At 45.0% G+C, this 18,638-nt stretch overlaps 1 protein-coding gene across 8 annotated transcripts in view; it reads left to right on the top strand.

Moving 5' to 3' along the window:
• Positions 1–18,638, top strand: part of SETD5 (SET domain containing 5) — a 259,618-nt gene that overhangs the window by 81,031 nt on the left and 159,949 nt on the right. For all 8 annotated transcript variants that reach the window (XM_078661865.1, XM_078661863.1, XM_078661860.1 and 5 more), the window contains exons 2-3: positions 11,203–11,264; positions 15,243–15,320. The gene's annotated coding sequence lies outside the window, so the exon portion shown is untranslated. The remainder of the gene's footprint in view (positions 1–11,202; positions 11,265–15,242; positions 15,321–18,638) is intronic.

The following is an 18,638-nucleotide window of genomic DNA, read 5'->3' as shown; positions in this document are numbered from 1 at the left end:
CCAGTTTGTTTGAGTGAGTGGGTGAGTGCAAGAATGAGTCAAGCGTTACATAAATGGATGCATGAATGGAAGGATGAATGACTGTATGTATTATTATAGTGGAACACATATTATATATATATATATATATATATATATATATATATATATATAATATACACACACTATATATTGCTTACTCCCTCCCCCCACCCACCTCCCCCCGTGAGGCGCCTAAGCGCTCACCTACACAGGTAGTACGCTGCACTGTGGAGGGTGTGTGGATGGAATTATAATGTCTTTGTTTTGATCGTATGTTGGAAATGTTTCTATGTCCTGCGTGGTGACCACTAAAGTGCGGCAATCGTGTTAGGTGGCGCCGTGTGTCAGATGAAGTGAGCGCTGGGCACGCAGGTTATGGTTTTCAGTACCTTGCAGCTTTGAGCAGCTCTGCAGAGCCCTTATGGTATCTATTATTTTCATAGTCCACTGAGCTGGTTGCTGCACTAGGTTGTCCATTTTGAGAGAGCTTTTTTTTAAAAATTCTGTAAAATAATTTATGGTCCTGAGCGGGCATAGGCTGGAGGGAGATGTGAATCGGAGAACTGCTGGGATGGACTTTCCTGCTATGATCCCATGTCTGATGCCATTGTGAGGAGACAAAGCGGTCATAACAGTTAGCTGGTTAGGACCTGCAGTGGTGGACTTAATAAAACTCCTCCGTTCGACGGCAGCATGTGGCTAAACTCACCGGTGACTGACGAGGCCATATCCGTTACAAGGCAGACACATTGGCATTGCCAACGCTGGTTTGTTTTACTTCCTGGATTAGTGCTGTGTGAGTGCTCATGCACGCAGAAGCCAGAAAAGGGGCTGAGGCCGCCAGTGGTCTTCTGTGAGGGGGAGGGTTCATATGTATCAATTTTTCATTGAGACTCTAAATATCAAAGTTGTCCATGGTCTTGTAAGCCTTTTCCGCTTTCACGCTATCTTTTTTGCTACCTTTTCTATAAAATGTCTTCAGATCACTGTTGAACCTATATCTCATATAACTTTAGGGACTGTCTGACATGTGCCCCTGGTAAGTAAACCAAGAAGAGACAACAATTGCATTATTTTCTGGAAGCCATGTCTGCGCAATCGTTTAGGCCCTGCCTCCCTTCTAACCTGAACCCCTGCCCCATATCCACCCACCCATACACACCACAAGCAGACATGCACTGGAACCATGCGTTTCGCTGGGTCTGGGGACATGTGTAACCTTACAAAGAGCTCCATTTAGCACTATAAACAGAGCTGTAAGAACAGGCCATGGCTCTGTGTGGCCTCTACTTCAGGGAATGCTGTGACCATCTCCTGTTGAGTCCAATGGGACGTGCTCCTCGCTCACCTATATTGTTAGTGTTCTGGGGCAAATTAGTTGCACCTTTGACTGATCACAATGCATTTACCCTAACAGTGCAGATGTCCTTTCCAGCTGATGGACTTCAGATACATTCAACGTGATGCTTGTGCACCTGTCTTTATTTTAGGGATTTGTGGGGTGCATCATACGCTAGCACTGCCTGTTGAGATGACTGACATTCTCAGAGTTGCCTCCCTAATAACATGCGCACTGCGCTATAGGTAGAACTTAACGGGAAGGCCCTAACAAATATCATATTCATTGAGCCATTTCCTGATTGGGTGCAGCTCACGTAGCACCAGCACACCTGGGGAGTAGTCACAGCGCATTCTGAACCCACATGTGCTAGTCCCGAAAGGCATGCAGGTACACCTGGCCTCCTTCCCCACAAAGAGCTGCCTCTTGGATGCGCTCACACACACACACACACGAAGAACTACCACTTCGAGAAATAGTCCTGGTGGAGATATCCAAATCAGAGGATCCTTATGCAGCAAAAAAGTGTTTTTTATATTACTGCATATGTGTAATCGAGACCATGACAAGATGGCGGCTGTTTTTGATTCTTGGAAGGCTCAACAGCAGCATGTTATCTGCCGGCGATCCCAGTATCACAGTGGAGCCCTGGCTGCTTTCGTGTCTGAGCAGGACCGCGAGGAGCATCATTGTCTTGCTCCTTCGGGTTTGCCTTCCTTATTCCAGGGTAGAACTTTGTCCTTTTTTGGACCTAGAAAACACCCTTTGGCATTAACTAAGGGAGTCCCCATGTGAGCAAGATATTATTCAGAAGCCAAAATGGAAACTGGGCAAATGTGTTCTTGAGGCTGCGCAGATCACCGCGTGACTTCACAAGCCATAATTGCAGAACCTGTAGATGCGGTCATGACCCTTTAGCCATGGAAGCTGGGTTCTCCTGTTGAACTTCAAGCACTGGCAGCCATAGGAGAAGATCACTGTCTCCGTTACGGAGGTAGCCCTTTCGCACACCCTTCCGTAATAGTGGGTTTCGGGCAATCATGTACGAATTCTGAGCTGCAGATAGGACCAGCATGCCACAAAGGGATTCCATCATCGAATTGAGGTTGACCGCATCATCTGCAAGCTGGGGCCTTAGAGAAGGCTTGCAAGGAGAGACCACCTATGCCGTTCTTTGTAGGGGAACCATTGATAATCCCTTCGTCTCAACCGTACGAGCTCTTCAGCCCTCGCCTACAACAACAGAAGTAGAGCCGCACAAGCGCAACCCCTTCAAACGTGCTGCTCCCACACCCACTCTCTATGCGGAAGCCCACACCGGCTCTCCCACTTGTAGTTGCCTTGCAGTTTCCACTGGGAGCTTGGCCATGTCTTTCAGTAAGGGTTTATGACTCACTGGGCTTCATTCAAGGTGGTTGCCTACAATGACTGCAGCTCGTGACCTCAGGGACCATGCACTCTGTATTCCCGGACGGCCAATTGATGTGGTCGTGGTAAGGCTCTAAATAAAAGAATACATTTTTTTTCTTTGAAGAATGTGCCGCTGAAATAAGAAAAGTCCACCATATACTTGCGATAAAATGATAAATACAAAATGCATATTTTTCAATCGAACATACTGGTGTTTCCCAGCAGGCACCATTATTTTCCTGTAGCTTCAGTCATTCCTTGGCACCGCAGTCTGCTGCACATCTGCAGTGCCCCTCGCCCCCTCCCCTTTAGAATTACAGGTGTGCTTCGGTTTCGCAGGAGCCCCCAGAGATTTATCGTGTCTGCAAGCCTTTCTCTCCTCCTCCTCCCACAAAATTCATCAGCTCGGCTCCTGCATATCTTGGCCCTCTGGCTGCACCAGGCTGGGGTCCCTCTGATTTATATTGTATATTGTGGCAGGAGGGGGTGGGGTGTTAGTGGTGAGGGGGGGAGGAAATGGGCGAAGAGGGAGATGAAGATTGGGTGAAGGTAGTCGCAGCAGGCTATTACCATTGATGTGTGTGCGCGCACACATACATAAATATATATCTATATACACACATACTTACACACAGACATAAATATACACACACATATATATATATATATATATATATATATATATATATATATATATATATATATATATATATATATATATATATATATATATATATATATATATATATATATATATATATATATATACACATACATGCGCTGAAAAAAACCCAAAGGTTATAGTTGGGTGTGATAACCAGATCTTTTTGTTTAAAAAAAAAAAAAAACCCTTAGAAATTCACTTGAAAAAAAACCAGGTTAAAGAGGCATTCTAGTTAGGTAAGTTTGTTAGCAAAAACATTAACGTTTTAATTAAAAAAACTTAAATGCACCGGTTATAGTTTGCACTGCTAACTATAACTTGCGCCCATGCCATGTACTGCTTAGGACCTCACACATGACCTGTTCTATGACATCAGTTATGACCTCACTGATATCTCAAATTACATAATTGCTATCATCCTAGCTACTTTTGTATACATTGCTCTATAAACGGCTATAGCATTAGGGCTATGAATAGAAGTGCAAAATGACTCCAAATATTGTGATTTCTGCTATCATACATACAGCCCCTATAGGTAAAGCAAGCTTGTGTTATGTGCAACATTGACCCGATATCATACACTTTATGGGTAGCTGAGTTCATGTTGACTATGAACCACTGATGAAAGGTAACCTATCCTGCACAATGTGTTCAATCTGAATATAACTATTAAGGGAAAACCAAGTTCCTCCAGAGACTGAAGCCCTGTTACATAATTAATGCCTTACTACGGACAGGCTTCACCTGTGTAAGGCCTCGGGCAGTCACTGAACCTCAGTGAGAAAGAAGTGAATAGAAGTAAAAAAGTAGGTACTGTTGACACTGTTTATTCTATTCAGAGAGTTTACTCTGTACCAGATTGTTTGCAGACAGTGGGACTCGTGAGAAATACACCAGAGTGTTTGAGTATCATTTAAGAACATTGTACACTCTGTACAAAACTTGTCCAAAGATCAACTATTCACTTCAAATAACCTCGATGTCAAGGTGCTAAAGAAGATACTACCTGCAGCCTTCATACTGTGATCAAATCTTTACAAATAGCCCGACGTCTGAGCAAAACAAGCACATATACATAGGTCAATACCTGGTGTACACAGTCTTCTATGTGAAGTAGAAAAGGTCATGCTGAGACAATTCTGTCTAATAACCCAAGGCCGCTTATAATAGTTAATGGGGTTTGTTGAATCTTTGCCGTGCTGGAAACTTTTTCTGGAGTAACAAAAAACTTGTGTGGAACATAATGAACACAAATCGGCTGTCACCTGCACGCACACTTACTCTTCAGTAGAAAGATGTATAACCTGTTCGTTGCCTCTACACACCTATGGTGCATTAGGAGCACATGTGTTTTGTAAACTCTTATATTGATTAGCTGGACCCAGGCTGTACAAAATTAGGCAGTGATGTCAATGTTATCCGTGATGTCTTCGAACAAGTCATGAGTGTTGTCATATGTGAGATCATTAGCAGTGCATGTTGGACGTTCAAGTTATAGTTAGCGCTGCTAAGTATAACTAGTAAATTTCATATTTTTTAGTAGTTCAAATTGTTAATGTCACTGACAAATTCACCAAACCTTAAAGTTGCCTTAACCTTTGTTAGTGAATTTCTAAGTTTAAAAAAAAAGTCCTTTTTATCACACTTACTATAGCATTACTTTAACCTTTTGTTTTTTCTTTTAGTGAATTTTTAGGGCTTTTTTAGCATAAAGTAATAATTAGCATGCGTCCAACCCCACGCTGCGCACGGCCTCTGGCCATGTGCGGTGGGGGGCTGACCACATGGTCTGGCCATAGGCCCATTCATTTACATGAAATGGATAGGGGCTGTGAGGTCTCTCTCTCAGAGCCACTGTTGATCCCCCTCCCCCTGGGCCCACATTGTTTTGTTTCTTTAGGTTTGGCCCTGGCCGTAGCACTGCGAAGCAGTGCTCTGCCCAGGGCGAAATCTAATGTTATCTCAGTAGTGGGGACTTGAAACCGCCCCTTCTTCCATTGGCTAGCTCCATAAATGGAGGCTAGCCATTGGAAGACATCAGTGTCAATCACTTTTTCTCGGTCAGAACGCAAATCGTGGGCGTTTCTGACTCTTTTTTTTAAGTCCCGCCCCTTGTTGCCGTGTGTCCCGGGCCGCGCTGTGATTGGCTGCCGGCCCGGGACACCCCCGTGACGTCATTCCCCGGGCCGCGCTGTGATTGGCTACCGGCCCGGGACACCCCCCGTGACGTCATTCCCCGGGCCGCGCTGTGATTGGCTGCCGGCCCGGGACCTGACTTGTTTTTTTTTGTTTGCCATTTGACGAGAGTGCGGGACAGAGCCAGTGTGAAACGGAATATATCGGTGAAACAGAAAGAGCGAATGCAGTGCACGAGATGGGCAGGTACTGTGTAAACCCACATCATTATTTTGAGAGGGAACGTAATGGTACTTCTCAGCGCTGCTGCAATACAGTTAATGGTAGATAACCGGCACTTCCAACGATAGCGAGTACTCGCACTTCCGTATTTCCAAATAAAATGCTGAGCTAAGGAAAGTCAGAATCCAGACGCTTCAAGCTTGGAAGAGGGGTGGGCAGAGTGGGCAATCAGCCTTAGCAAGACGAACAGCTGTGCTGTGCGGATTGTGGACAGAACACAGGAGAAAGAGGTGGAAAGGAGACGAGTTAGCTCCAGGGACCTGTTTCTGAAGCGGAATACGAAAATGATGACAGAGTGAAGTAAAACTTCCTTTTTAACTCGAGTCTGTGAAATAACTTGGAGCACCCACCCCTCCTGTGTGTTTGCTCCTGTACGCTCTCCTTTTCATCCAATTGTCTAATTCGAACCCCGTTTCTCAAAGTCTCATGAATCTTTTCTTTAACTCCTTTCCCGCCACCCTCTCTCCTCCTTATCTTCTCACTTTATCTTTTTCCCTCATCGCCCCCTTTTCCCTTCTTTAAATCCTCTCCGGGACTTCCTCTCGCTCTTTAGCCCGTCTCTCCTCGTAATCCTGGCCAACGTCAACAAACCTAGACTTCAATATCCGATATTAAAATTCCCTAAATATCGGCAATAAATGTTTGTGCAGCGCGTGCAGAGAGCATGAAAATTACACACCGACCCCGGTGGGTTGTTAAATAGGTGATGGGCATGCGCGCGAATCAGAGAGTTCTTCATTAAATACGCATTCCCGGCGCTAATTGTATAATCAGTACGACGGCCGCCCCAGCCTAATCTCTAAGTATTGCGTCTGCACGGATTTCTTCTGTCTGTGTCAGGTTTCTCGCCCCCTGCCCCCCCCTCCCTTCTCTTTCACCATTGCAGCATGCGAGTACCGTAAAGGACAGCATTCGCTGAAAGCAATAAGCATACCAAGGAAACTGCGATCAGAAAAATAATATCATGAACATAATTAACGGACATTAGGCAACAGTTATAAACAAGCACTGGCGTTGCCAATAGGTCTCGCAGTAGGAAAGTTGGAGCTATTACAATTGCAAATAACAATGCCTTTTTTTTGTTTTCATTTTCAAAACATAAAGGGCTTTGTCATTTACAAAACCAATAGCTCCAACTTTCCTACTGCGAGACCTATTGGCAACGCCAGTTCACGTATCTGCATGTATAGCGCTGAAGAATATTCTTGAAGTGTTTGCAGTGAACAGCGCTTCGTTTAAGACCTCTTCACTGAGTGGTGTGAGGGTGAGGGGGTGTGAGGGTGAGTGGGTGTGTGAGTGTTTGAGGGTGGGTGAGAGTTTTATTTATCTATCTATTTATTTATGTGTTTGTTTGTTTCAAATTAGACACTCTGAAACATCTGGGTTCAGAACAGAGAATGATCAAATCCTCAACAGGCCGAACACATCTTGTAAGTTAAAGGAGTTATATCACAGAGAGAAAAGACATATTTTTATGCTGCCAAAAAGAAAAACACGAAAAATCGGAATCGCGTTTTTGTGTTTTTTATTGTGATAATTTTTGCGGTGCTGAAATTGCCAGGCAAAGTCCGCCAGTTCCGTTTTCTGTTGCGCTTTTCACAGGTTGAGACGAGGTTTAATGGTGTGTCTATCCGCATTCTGAACAGGGGGAGCGGGTCAGCTGGTGCCCTTCTCCTTCACAGGTGACCACAGTCCGGGAGCAGCGAAGCAGTGACGGAGCCTGAAATGGCTCCTCACAGGCACAGCTGCTAGGCTCGGCGAGCCGCTGCGCCTGCTAGTGCTGAGGGAGAGGAGTAGAGTCGGGGGGGGGGGGGGAGAGAGCGGTAGAGAGATGGAGGAAGAGGCAAATAGAGGAAATAAATATATATGTGCAAGAGAGAGCTAGAAGCAGGAATACAGCACGGAAAGGTACAGCACTGAAACCACAAACGGAGAGAGGGAACGGCGACGAAAGAGAAGCTAAGGCCAGAGGGGTGCAGGTGTGAAAAGGTGGCGAGAGACCTCAGGGAGCAGGGACCGCCAAGCAGAGGCAGGAGAGAGCGATGGAGGAAGAGGTAGTGCTATAGAAACATGGACTAAAGACTGGGAGACGAGAGGGATGGGGATGCGGGCAAAACGACACAGGAGCATGGGTTAAAAAGAAAACCCCATTCCGTAACTGTTTTGTTGGTCTTTCACCTTCGGGTAACTGCATTTAAAATAACATTCACCTTAGATGAAACATAAAATCAAGTTGTATTAATAAGTGGGAAATGCGTTATTTTACGATATGAAACCTCCATTAAAAAGTGTTTTCAAAATACAGATTTTAGTAATATGCTGACTATCTAGTAATGCGAACGAGGGGAGAAGTGTGGCAGGCAGATGGCTGCGCGGAGGGAAGCCGGGTGGGGGCGGGAGAGCCTGGTGGGGGGGGCGCAAAGAGGAGAAAAGAAATGCGACACGGCGGGCAGGGGAGGGGGCGGAGCGGGGAGAGCGGCATGTGGGTGTGAAGAAGCCGGGGCCTTTGAAGTGAAGCTAAGCTTCACTTCAAAAGGTGTCGGAGGAATGCGGCTGAGGGAACAGACGGCGATTGCGGCTGAGGGAACTGATGTGCACGCGCTTTTAAGCTCAATGCACATGCGCATTGAGCTTAAAAGTCACGGGCACTGCAAGGAATCGCCACGATTCCTTGCTTGTTAGTTAAAGGTTGTTTAAGCCGCAATAGGCTCGCAAGCTCGATGCGCATGCGCATCGACAGGCGAGACCTAAAAATACCCAAATAAATCTTAAGTGGTATTGTTTTTTTCTCCATCAGATGAGTTGTTAATGCTAGCAGTTCTTAATTGTTCCAATGTGCTCATTTTGCGCCGGCTGGTACGTAATGATGAAATTACTTTATGTTAAGCTATGCGGGGCGGAACCAGAGCTCCGATGGTGCGTGGTAGCGTGTCTCTTGGACAGTCTCAGAATCATTGGAAATCAGAGGCTTCGGTGATCGCCCTCCCTAGCTTGGAACACACATTCTGTAAAAAGAGCATGCACTCCGCAATATCATCGTTTTTAAATGCTTTCATATTCTGAATAGAAGCAAATGTTTGAAGTAGCTGCCCTGGGTTAAGGAGTGGGCGGAAAGTGAGCTGCAAACTTCGACATGTCTTTATAGCAGTGTGTTTGAGTGTTACACAGTTAATGCAAAGAACATTGACAATGTACTATAGATCTCATCCGATAGCGCGAGTTATGTTTATGAAAAATTAAAAGGCAGACTAGTCGTGTACGCAGTCACCAGGCTTTAATTACACCATGAACATGGATGTAAATACATTTTTAGTAGATCGTAACAATAAGCCAGTTTGCTGTAGACTAAAATCTTCACCTGCTGAATTTTAATACGTAATTACGGATAACGTGAATTCCGGTGGTTTTTGTAGAATGGACTACAATCCATTGATTAGAAGCAAGACTACAAGTACCAGCATGCATTGCTATAGAATAAAGGGACAAGAGTACTGCGTTTTTAGTGATACACAGTAATTGCTAACATGTCTAAAGTATAGCTACGAGACATGCCTCATAGTTTAGTTAGTGTTCTTTAGCACTCGTCTGGCACAGTCAATCCATCAGATGTTTATTCAGCTCCCTCCCCTGGGAAGGGTTACACACGGAGGGTCTCTAGGTTGTTTTAGACTGCGTGTAATTTATTGCAGGACACTGTCGTCCCGGTGTGGTCTCCCCTCTTTCCTTGTTTGCGTTTAACACCATACACTTTTTTCAATCCCGCAGCAGCATGTCTATATTTCTTCCCATAGATAGGAATTGATACTGTCGGCGAACAATTATTATATTTAAACAAGCATTGGCATAGCCAATAGATCTCGCCTTTGGGACCTTATAAGTGCTTCGCCATGCAACAGTTAATGTTCATGCAGTAAGGATATTTTGCTGGATAACTAAATACTTATAAAGTCCCAAAGGCGAAACCTATTGGCTATGCCAATGCTTGTTTTGACAGGTGGATACCCTGGTGCACACCCAGGGCACCCACGTTACAGTTAATGGTTACCGCAGCTGGGGTCCCAAGTGCCCCGCGGCCTCAGGCGGCCCCAGCATGCAGGGGTAGCCGGCATTGCTCCCACCTGGAGGGAGCAGCTACTAATGCTGCTCCCTCCCGAGTGGGACCAATATTTTTATCCGTTTCCCAGTCCAACTTCAGTGCCGGCAGGTAAATGGATCAAAGTATGCTCCCATTGGCCAAAAGCATTTTCAAAGGTCACTCCCGTTGGGGGCAGACTTTGTGTTAGCAACGCTTGGCGGGTGTTTTAAAAATGCAAGAGCAAATGCAGGTTTCCATCTCGCTCCGGTGCAGGCAGGGAGACCGCTATATCCCAGGGTTGAACTCCCCGGGACATAGTTGGTGCCGGCCCTGGGGAATGGGGTCCTTGGGGCCATTAATGGGACAAAAAGCCACAATCTGCAGACCAAGATCTAGCTTCCTGACAAATATGGTATAATTCCATAAAACAGTTTTTGCAGTAGCCCGTTTTAGGGTTGTCTATCAAAAACAAATGGAGATTTTGTGCCGAAACGTTCTAAGCACAAACTAGTCAAAAAGTAGCACCTTTTTGGAAAGCTTTGTGGAAATTCGTCAAACGGTTCCAAAGTTATTAGCAACAAAGTAAAAGAGGGCAGGAAGCGTGACGTGAAAGCTGGGGACAGGATAACGCTAATTTATACCCTTTCATTTAATTTTGTGAACCTCTTCACTGGGTAGTTTTGAGAGAAAGGGATTGTGTTGGAGGGAGACGGTGCCTAATATACAAAAATACTCGCGCTGTCTGATGCCTGAAAGGCACATTTTTAAAATAAAACACTACCAACAACGTGGGATGGCTACATAAGGAGGGCTCTACAATGCAATCATGACTTCAGTTCCTGCTATGAAAATGTTTCATGTTTTTTAGGATATCTGAAGCCGGGTTTGTTCACCTGTATTTTTTAAATAACTTGTGTGCTTGCGATCTACATACAAAAGGAGGAGTAATCATGGGGCTGGACGGGGAGACATGAGAAGCGCAGGGGTGACCGATCACAAGACTGAGCATGGAATGCTACGTTAACCTTTGATTTTTTTATAGATAGATCGATATGTGTATGTATGTATATATAAACTCTTATGGGGAGCTATGAAGCACCCGGTGGTTATTAAACAGGAGATGGTTTACTTAGCAGCTCAGCACTGTGTGACGTCAAGGCCTGTATAATGCGGGTGTTTGTATTTGAGGTGGCCGAGCAAAAGTGTTACTATCAAACTAATTATTCTCCCTTTTTTTGTGCAATCCTCATTTTCATTTGTTCCATCTTTTCTTAGATTTGCCAAGAACACACACAAGATAGACTATCGGAAGTTCACAACAACTGGCCAGTGTAAAGGTAATCCACAAGCAACCAGCGCTGCATGCTTTATTGTTGTGCCTGTGTCCATTGAACGTCTGGTGTATGCAGCTGGGCGTGAGACCCTTTACAGGGGTGCTGGGGGACCCTATTCTGATAGCGGCACGTCTTTCTGCAGACATGGAGAACGAAGGCTTGAACAGAGGCGAGGGGAGGTGGTTTAGAGAGCTAAGGGGCTTCCTTCAGGTATGGTGAGGAGAGACCGGCTGCTATGGGGTTCGTCCCCAGATCTAGCACTGTCTGATAAATTTCATAGTAGGACCAGAGCAGTCGCCCTATCTGGCTGCCAGCAGAGCGCAGAGTCTTGCGAAGTATTGATTGAGAAGGAGGCGGGAGGGCGGTGCTCTCGGCTGGTGTCGGTAGCCAGACTGCAGATAACCAGCTGTGGACAGAAGGAACCGAGCAGAGATCGATGGAAAGCAAGAATGCACCATACAGGCTGCGGAACATGCGCGCGCGACCCAAAATGGAAGCGCGCATGGTAACGGCCTCTCCATTTCCTGGACCCTGGCATCTGGAGCAGGGCTCAGCCATGTTGGACTGAAAAAATCAACGCCGTTCCACCTCCACGTACTCTAGCTATGTATTCTTCTGTAATTGGTCAGAAATAATACAATTAATATTGTTGATTTCACTCCTAATTCGTTCATCTAGGGGTCTGATGAGAGCTAGTTTTGCTCTATATTCATTTTCCTGCTTTGCTCCCACATCCTATGATAAAAGTGCAGTGTAATGAATGTGTACCCAAGTACCACTTATGAGAATAGGAGGCTGGGCCTTCTTTTGTGCGAGTATCTTCTGTGCTTACTAATGGCACGAACAGCGATTGGCTGGTTCAGGGCAGCATCCTTGTGTCGGTGAAAGGTAGGCCTTGCGCTTGGCAGTGTTTCGCAGGGAGGTGGACCTTGTTCTTGTTTACATAGTACAGCGAGCAGAGATGGTAACCAAGGAGTTCCACTCCAGCTCGTGCAGTCAATGGCACCAGCCGAGGATCTTGTGTCCTCCCCAAGGAGTGCTGCAGGTGGAACAGCCGCTCTCCTTCAATCCCAGAGGATTCCTAATGATATTGCTAATTCCATTGTTAGACGGGGATGAGCTTTGCGTGATCTTTTCAGTATTGCTGGATTTTCATGATCATGAAAGGAAATTCTGCTTCTTCTCTGTGCTAAAATCTCTTTGTGAGTTAATGTGCAACTAGGAACAACGGCTCTGTGTCGATCCTCCAAAAACCCAGGTCTTTGACCTCGTTTGTACTTTGTTCAAATCCTCTGCTACCAAGCAGTTGTGGCGATGGTCAAGGACTGCAGGCCTGCATTCACAGCTTTAACTGGTGCAAGATGAGCTTCTGCTCCCCTTCTCTTAGTTCTTCTCTAGAATGTTTAATGCAAGTTCCCTTCTCGCATCCTCCTCAGATTCTCTCCCCAAACCACCCCATCCACCCCAAACACAACTTGAGACGGTAATGAAGTATAACCTTCATCACAATTTATTTCAATTTTCTAACACTTTGTTCTGGTTTTCGTACTTAATGTTTATTTGCCATTGATGTAATCGTTTTGTTCAGTTTGCTGCCTCTGTTGCTGCTGCTTTAAACACACTTTTAGGAGTGGTTTCTCAGGACCTTTCCGCATCTGATCCTTCTTCCCCATGCCTAGATATCGAGGCAATGCTAGTCGTGGCTGCTTCTGTGGGGGAGCAGTGTGTATTTTTGGCAACATTGAAAGCTCTTGCAGGTTGAGGGACTTGTTTGAAAAGGAAAGGTGGGCTACCTTCTCAGCACTCGAATTTGCCTTCCAGTGGCATTAGCCCACCTTAAATGTATGTCTTAATTTTTAGTCCTCTGAAGCAAAAGGCGTTGCAACCTCTTTGCTGATCACTCTCATTGCTCAGATTAACCCAGCAAATGTTAACGTAAAGAGTCCCTCCTTTGGTTGAAAGATCAGTCAGCGATGGCTTGTTCAACATACGGTGCATTTTTATGGACTCTGGGAATTGAGAGTTGCAGATTTACTTTGCAAATCTTAGTTTGAACACAATTTTAAGTAATTGTCCACATTGAGCTTCTTGCTGAAAGCTTCGAGAGGCAGGGGAGTCTCGACTTAGAGCCAGCAGTGGGCGGCTACCACTTGTCCCAAAATGTACTACCTTTGCAGATGGTGAAATTGTGATCCTGAATCCTCTTCACCTGAGTAGCGTCTAACTTCAGCTTTTGATCTTCCACCTCTGTTCCCTCGATTGCTGACCCATGTCATCTCCTGACCGTAATCCAGGAGTAGATGAGTATTTATTTTTCCGTAGCTCCATCTGAAATGCAAGTTTCCCTTTCCTCGGATGAGGCTCCATTCTGAACCTCAGTGTAATAATGTTGGAACATTAGTAGTCTGTTTGGCTGTTGCTAATTGAAAGTGGAATGGCTAACATATTATGTGAAGCAGACGAGTGAATGTTTGAATCCAGAAAATTAATCGGGCGTCAAAACGACTTCTTACTGGCAAGTAACCATTTTGTCTTGCAGCATGAATCTTTTTCTGGATTCACAGGCTGTGCATCTGATTACGTAGCAGTCTTTTCTTCCCTGGGAAGGATGGTTTGCAATGTGGGTGAATTAACCAACAGGTGTTGTAGTACTCTTTGCCCCCGCTGTGCTTCTTTGTTCAAATCAGATGTTCACACAGTAGTGTTTAGGGAACATGTGTGGGGATGCCTGGGTCACAGCCGTGCAGATGTCGGCAAGTGGTGCGTTTACTAGAAATGCCAGGGTTGCACCCTTCTTTTTGGTTGAGTGCACCCTGTGGTAAGGTCTTCCCTGCTCTTGCATATCGCCCACTTCCTTGTCTCCTGCACTAGTTTTGACAGTGGGAACAGCTTTTTTCCCTCTTGCTTGTTGAGGTGGAACTTATTTGTTGTGTAATAAGGACTTTCCGTTCCTTCACATGCCCCTGAAGAGCATTCAGAGCTAGGGTGACCGTCTTTAGTTCCAGATAGTTTGTTTTTCACGGTATCCACAGGGCTCCAGAGACCTCTGTTCTTAAGATTCCCCGTATGCGCTCCTCAGCTCTTGTGGGACGCATCAGTTATGGTCACAGGGGAAGCTGGTAGCTTGAAAGGTTCCCTATTCTTGCGTTCGTTGGGATGCCCCATTCTATCTCCTTCTTAATCCTTGATGTGACAACCACTAGATCCTCCCAGCGGACTGGGACCATCCGTCATCTTCTGCAGATCCATTCCTGTACGTGTCGCATGTGTAGTCTTGTAGGAGGGGAAGCCATCATTCCCATCAGCTTCATGACGGTCCTCACCATCAGAGACTGTCTCTTCTGGCAGAGGAGAGCTTGCTCTGTTATTACTGACTGGGTTTGCTTGTGCTAATAGCTAATGCCAGACTTGTTGGCTTTGCCACTGCTTGTTCTAGACGTAGTGTATTTAGCTGGAACAGAATTAAAAGCCACTATGAAAATCACCTCACCCATTTCCCACACTTGTGGGGCCTCTGTAGATTGTTTTAGATGATAGTGGGACAGAGCTTACATTTGAGCTGCTTTGGCGCCTACTATATATTGTTTACATAATTGCTTGATTGGTTATTGCGTAATCGCTGCCACTCTTTCCGTCTTGAGTTGGAGCTCCATGTGCCCTCTTAAAGTACAGTCTGAAGCAGCAACATGGTTGGAATTGACAAAAGTATACTCTGCTTCATTACCATTTACCACTATAGCAGTGTTTGTTACCCTGTTTAAAATGTTATTTTTTTAAGTGAGCAAGTTTGTTCTGAATTTCCCTCCTAGTTAGAATGCTTTGTTCTTTGTCTGATTTAATGTGGTGTTGTGACGTGTACCTTTAGTAGTTATCCTTGACTAACAGTCAGTCTCAGCAATGTGTGTGTGTCCAAAACGCCCACTTAGGGACATATGTGTTAGTTTCATTTTCCTTCATTGATTTTTGGATTTGTTTTCCTAGGGCATGGCAGAGGGGTTCCTGACGCTGGGCCATGCAGGTTCCAAAGTGCCCAGTACTGGGTCCAAGGCCTTGGATCTGGTAAGAGTTTTTTTTATTTTAACACATAATTTGTTCCATTTTATTTACATTAGCCGGTTGCCATGAGTTTCTGAAATGTGAATGACAAAACCATATTTTTACCCGTTAAGGATGCATTGTCGGAGGTTGGGGTTTGAGGGCAGCTTCACAGATGGACAGACTCGACCTCGTTTTTAATCATGTCTTTTGTTCTACTTAAATGAGTGTTGGGATGAAAGTCCTCTGCATGGCACGGAAAAGCTAGGCAGCCCTTCCCCTGTCCATTTTCTGACCAGCCCTTTCCTTCAGTTCGCTTGCAAACCCACAGTCCCACTGGAGGTTCCCCAAGTGTTTTAGTCTTGCTACAGGCCGCTTAGGCTGTCTCTTGCAAGCAGCACTGAATTCTATACTTTTTCTTTCATTGGATGACCCTCGTGTCTACCTTAATATTGTAGTTTTAAATTGGCTGAGTTCTTTCCTACTGTTTGCCCTACCCCTAGACCATAGCTTGTCCGCCATGCTTTTTGTTTGGTTGCCTTATGTATCTTTCTGCTGCTAATGTTATAATTTTTTTTTTACTCTCATCCCCCCTCTTGTCATTGCGTAGCCTTTATTGACTTTGTTGTAGGCTTTAAAATCCATGGGCATTGGTAAAGCCAACAGTGGCAGCCAGACATTTTGTTTCTATACTTGCCAGATGGTTGCCGCGTTGTGTTGACACAAAGTATTGCGTTGTTACATCACATGATATGCAGCAGTCGTCTAGAATATGTTTAAAATATTTTTTCTTTAATTCCAAAACTGCAGCACATGCAGTATCAGATAATTCTCTTGCTCTCTTGGAAGTTTTTAAAAGAACTTTCTGTACTCTTAAAATAGCCAATTTGGTTATGTCAAAGCTAGTCTTGCCTCCTGCTTAGCGTTGTCAAAGCGAGACTGTTTTTTTTTTTTGCCTTCTCTTTAACTTTGCGATAGTGACTACTGCCCTCTAGCCAGTTGACGGAGACTGACAGGGGTCTCCGCATAGTCTCTGGTCAAGGGCATAGGCTTTTTACTTTTACCTCTCTGGGGTACAGGTCTCCATGAACTGTGGTCCTTTGCCTTCATGGTGTTTCGGACATGTGGGTAAGATCCCTGCTCATGTGTGGTGTGTTCATGAGTATGCCTTAATCGCGGAGTGCTGGGGTCCGTTGGAAACACTGCGTTGCACAATGGTTTTTAGGTCGAGACCAGCAGCGCATGCGCTGCTCTGCGAGATATACGATATTAGAGTATGGACTTGAAGCCCCGCCCACTCTCATCACATATTTATCATTGGCTTGCGTCATTGTCCTTCGTAAATGCTGGCTTCTGATTGGCTCCTAGGCTTGTTAGTCCCTCCTTACTACCGCCTTGTCTTCATTTGTAACCTCCAATGAGGATTGGCCCTTTTACTTCTGTTGTTGCACAGTATGTCTTATCTAGTCTAGTAAGCATTATTTTCTTTAATGAGTTTCTCCTACTGCAGGCACGACATGCTTTCCTGCAACATTCAGAGGGCCATGCGTGCTTTCAATGGCGGCCGCTTGTTTGAAATGAAATAGGTCTCACATTTATAAGAGTTTGAGCTATTCGCATTGTAAATGGTAGTGCCTTTTGTTTGTGTTTATTATCAAAACCGATAAATAATAGGCATTGCCATTTACAATGTCAATAGCTTAAACTCTCGCAAATGCGGGATCTATTGCATTGCGTATCTACTGCTAGCATTGGTGTGAGGCTCACTCTGATGCAGACAGCCGCCAGGCTTGTTTTTAAGAGTGACTTAGCAGAATCCTCCTGCTTTTGAAGCTGGCTAGGAATATCAAAGTCTGAATATACTGCTCTATCACTGACCGGGCATAGTGTGGGCCTCTTCCAGCACAAAGTGGTTGTGGCCGCGTGGCCTCATGGCCACAGCTGCCAATTCTGAAGCTGGGGAACCAGGTTTGAGTCCTGGTGTTGGCTCCACATCCTGTGATTCCAGGCAAAATACCTAATCTACCCGTGCCTGTGGACATGAATCTGAACTTCTGTAACGTAACCTAGTGCTTGTGTAAAGCACTCTAATGCCGGTAAAGCGCTGCATACCAAAACGTGGCAGCAGGAAAGTAAAGGGATATAGGGTGAGCTTACACAAATTTACTTTAGCGACCCTCAAAGGCTGCTAGCCATCATTGGACACTAACAGGTCGCTAAGGCAGGACATTTTACAAATTGTAGCTGACACTTTTCTTACAGTGCCCCCACCATATGTTTTAAGTTTATTTTATCCATGGTTTCTTTCAAAGCCTTAAGAAGCTAAAAACATTCAAATCACTTAACACAGAGAAATTAAAGCATTTATTAATTCATAAAATATAAAAATTTAAACATCGCGGTAAGGATTCTGTGAATATAAGAGTTCGTTCTTGCTTTCTGCCTGCTTGGCGTAGATATCTGTTTTGTGTTACTCTTGACAGCAGGGCCCACAAAAACATATGTGTTAAAGAGCTCGTCTCCCTTTCAGGCATAAGTTGCATTTTCAATTCGGTAGAGGGTTGTTTTGACATCTTCATACAGTTCCTTGCGCATGTAAGCGTATTTTTATTTAAAAAACAAGCATTTGCAATGCAATAGGTCTCGCATTACTGAAAGTTTGAGCAATTGCCATTGCATTATAATTTGCAACACCAGTATCTCAAACTTTTAGTAATGCGAGAGCTATTGCATTGCAAATGCTTGTTGACTTTGTGGTTGGACATTGAACAAGCATGTACGCCTCTTCTGTCCCACTCACCAGTTCCAGACACATTTCTTTTACGGAGCTCCTTTGCCAGAGCGAAGCTTACATCTCCTTTTCATATTTGTGATAGATGGTTTCTTAGTCTTGAGCCATCTCGCATCTACTTGAACCATGATGCATACCAGAAATATGCATCTTGTGGATTTTAAAGATCTTCCAGACATCCAAAAAGTGCAAATGTCCTGATTGTCTGGCTTGGCCCTCACAAGAGGGGTAGTGTAGGCCTCCTCAGACTGTGTTTCACTGTTTCAACTCCTTACCAAGGAGGACGTGTGCACCAATGCATGGGAGAGACCCACATTAGAGCCAAGAGTGGGAGTGCTGCTAGGCTGCCATTCTCCTTCCAGATTGGATCAAGCTTTGGATGTTTGTCGCGTCTCCTTTCCGCTGGACCAGCCTGCTTGAGAAGCTGAATTTCTCCTACAGGAAAAGTAACCAGATCTGCCAGCTCACTGGAAGGAAGGATATGGAGGACATTTTGACTGAATGAGCTGGCCCAGGACACACGGGAACCATCAACAAACACCCTCTGGGTG

Source organism: Lissotriton helveticus, chromosome 9 (genome assembly GCF_964261635.1).
Source record: "Lissotriton helveticus chromosome 9, aLisHel1.1, whole genome shotgun sequence".
NCBI classification, from domain to species: domain Eukaryota; kingdom Metazoa; phylum Chordata; class Amphibia; order Caudata; family Salamandridae; genus Lissotriton; species Lissotriton helveticus.
The sequence above is the reverse complement of the archived record's forward strand: the minus strand, read 5'-3'. Positions and strand labels throughout refer to the sequence as shown.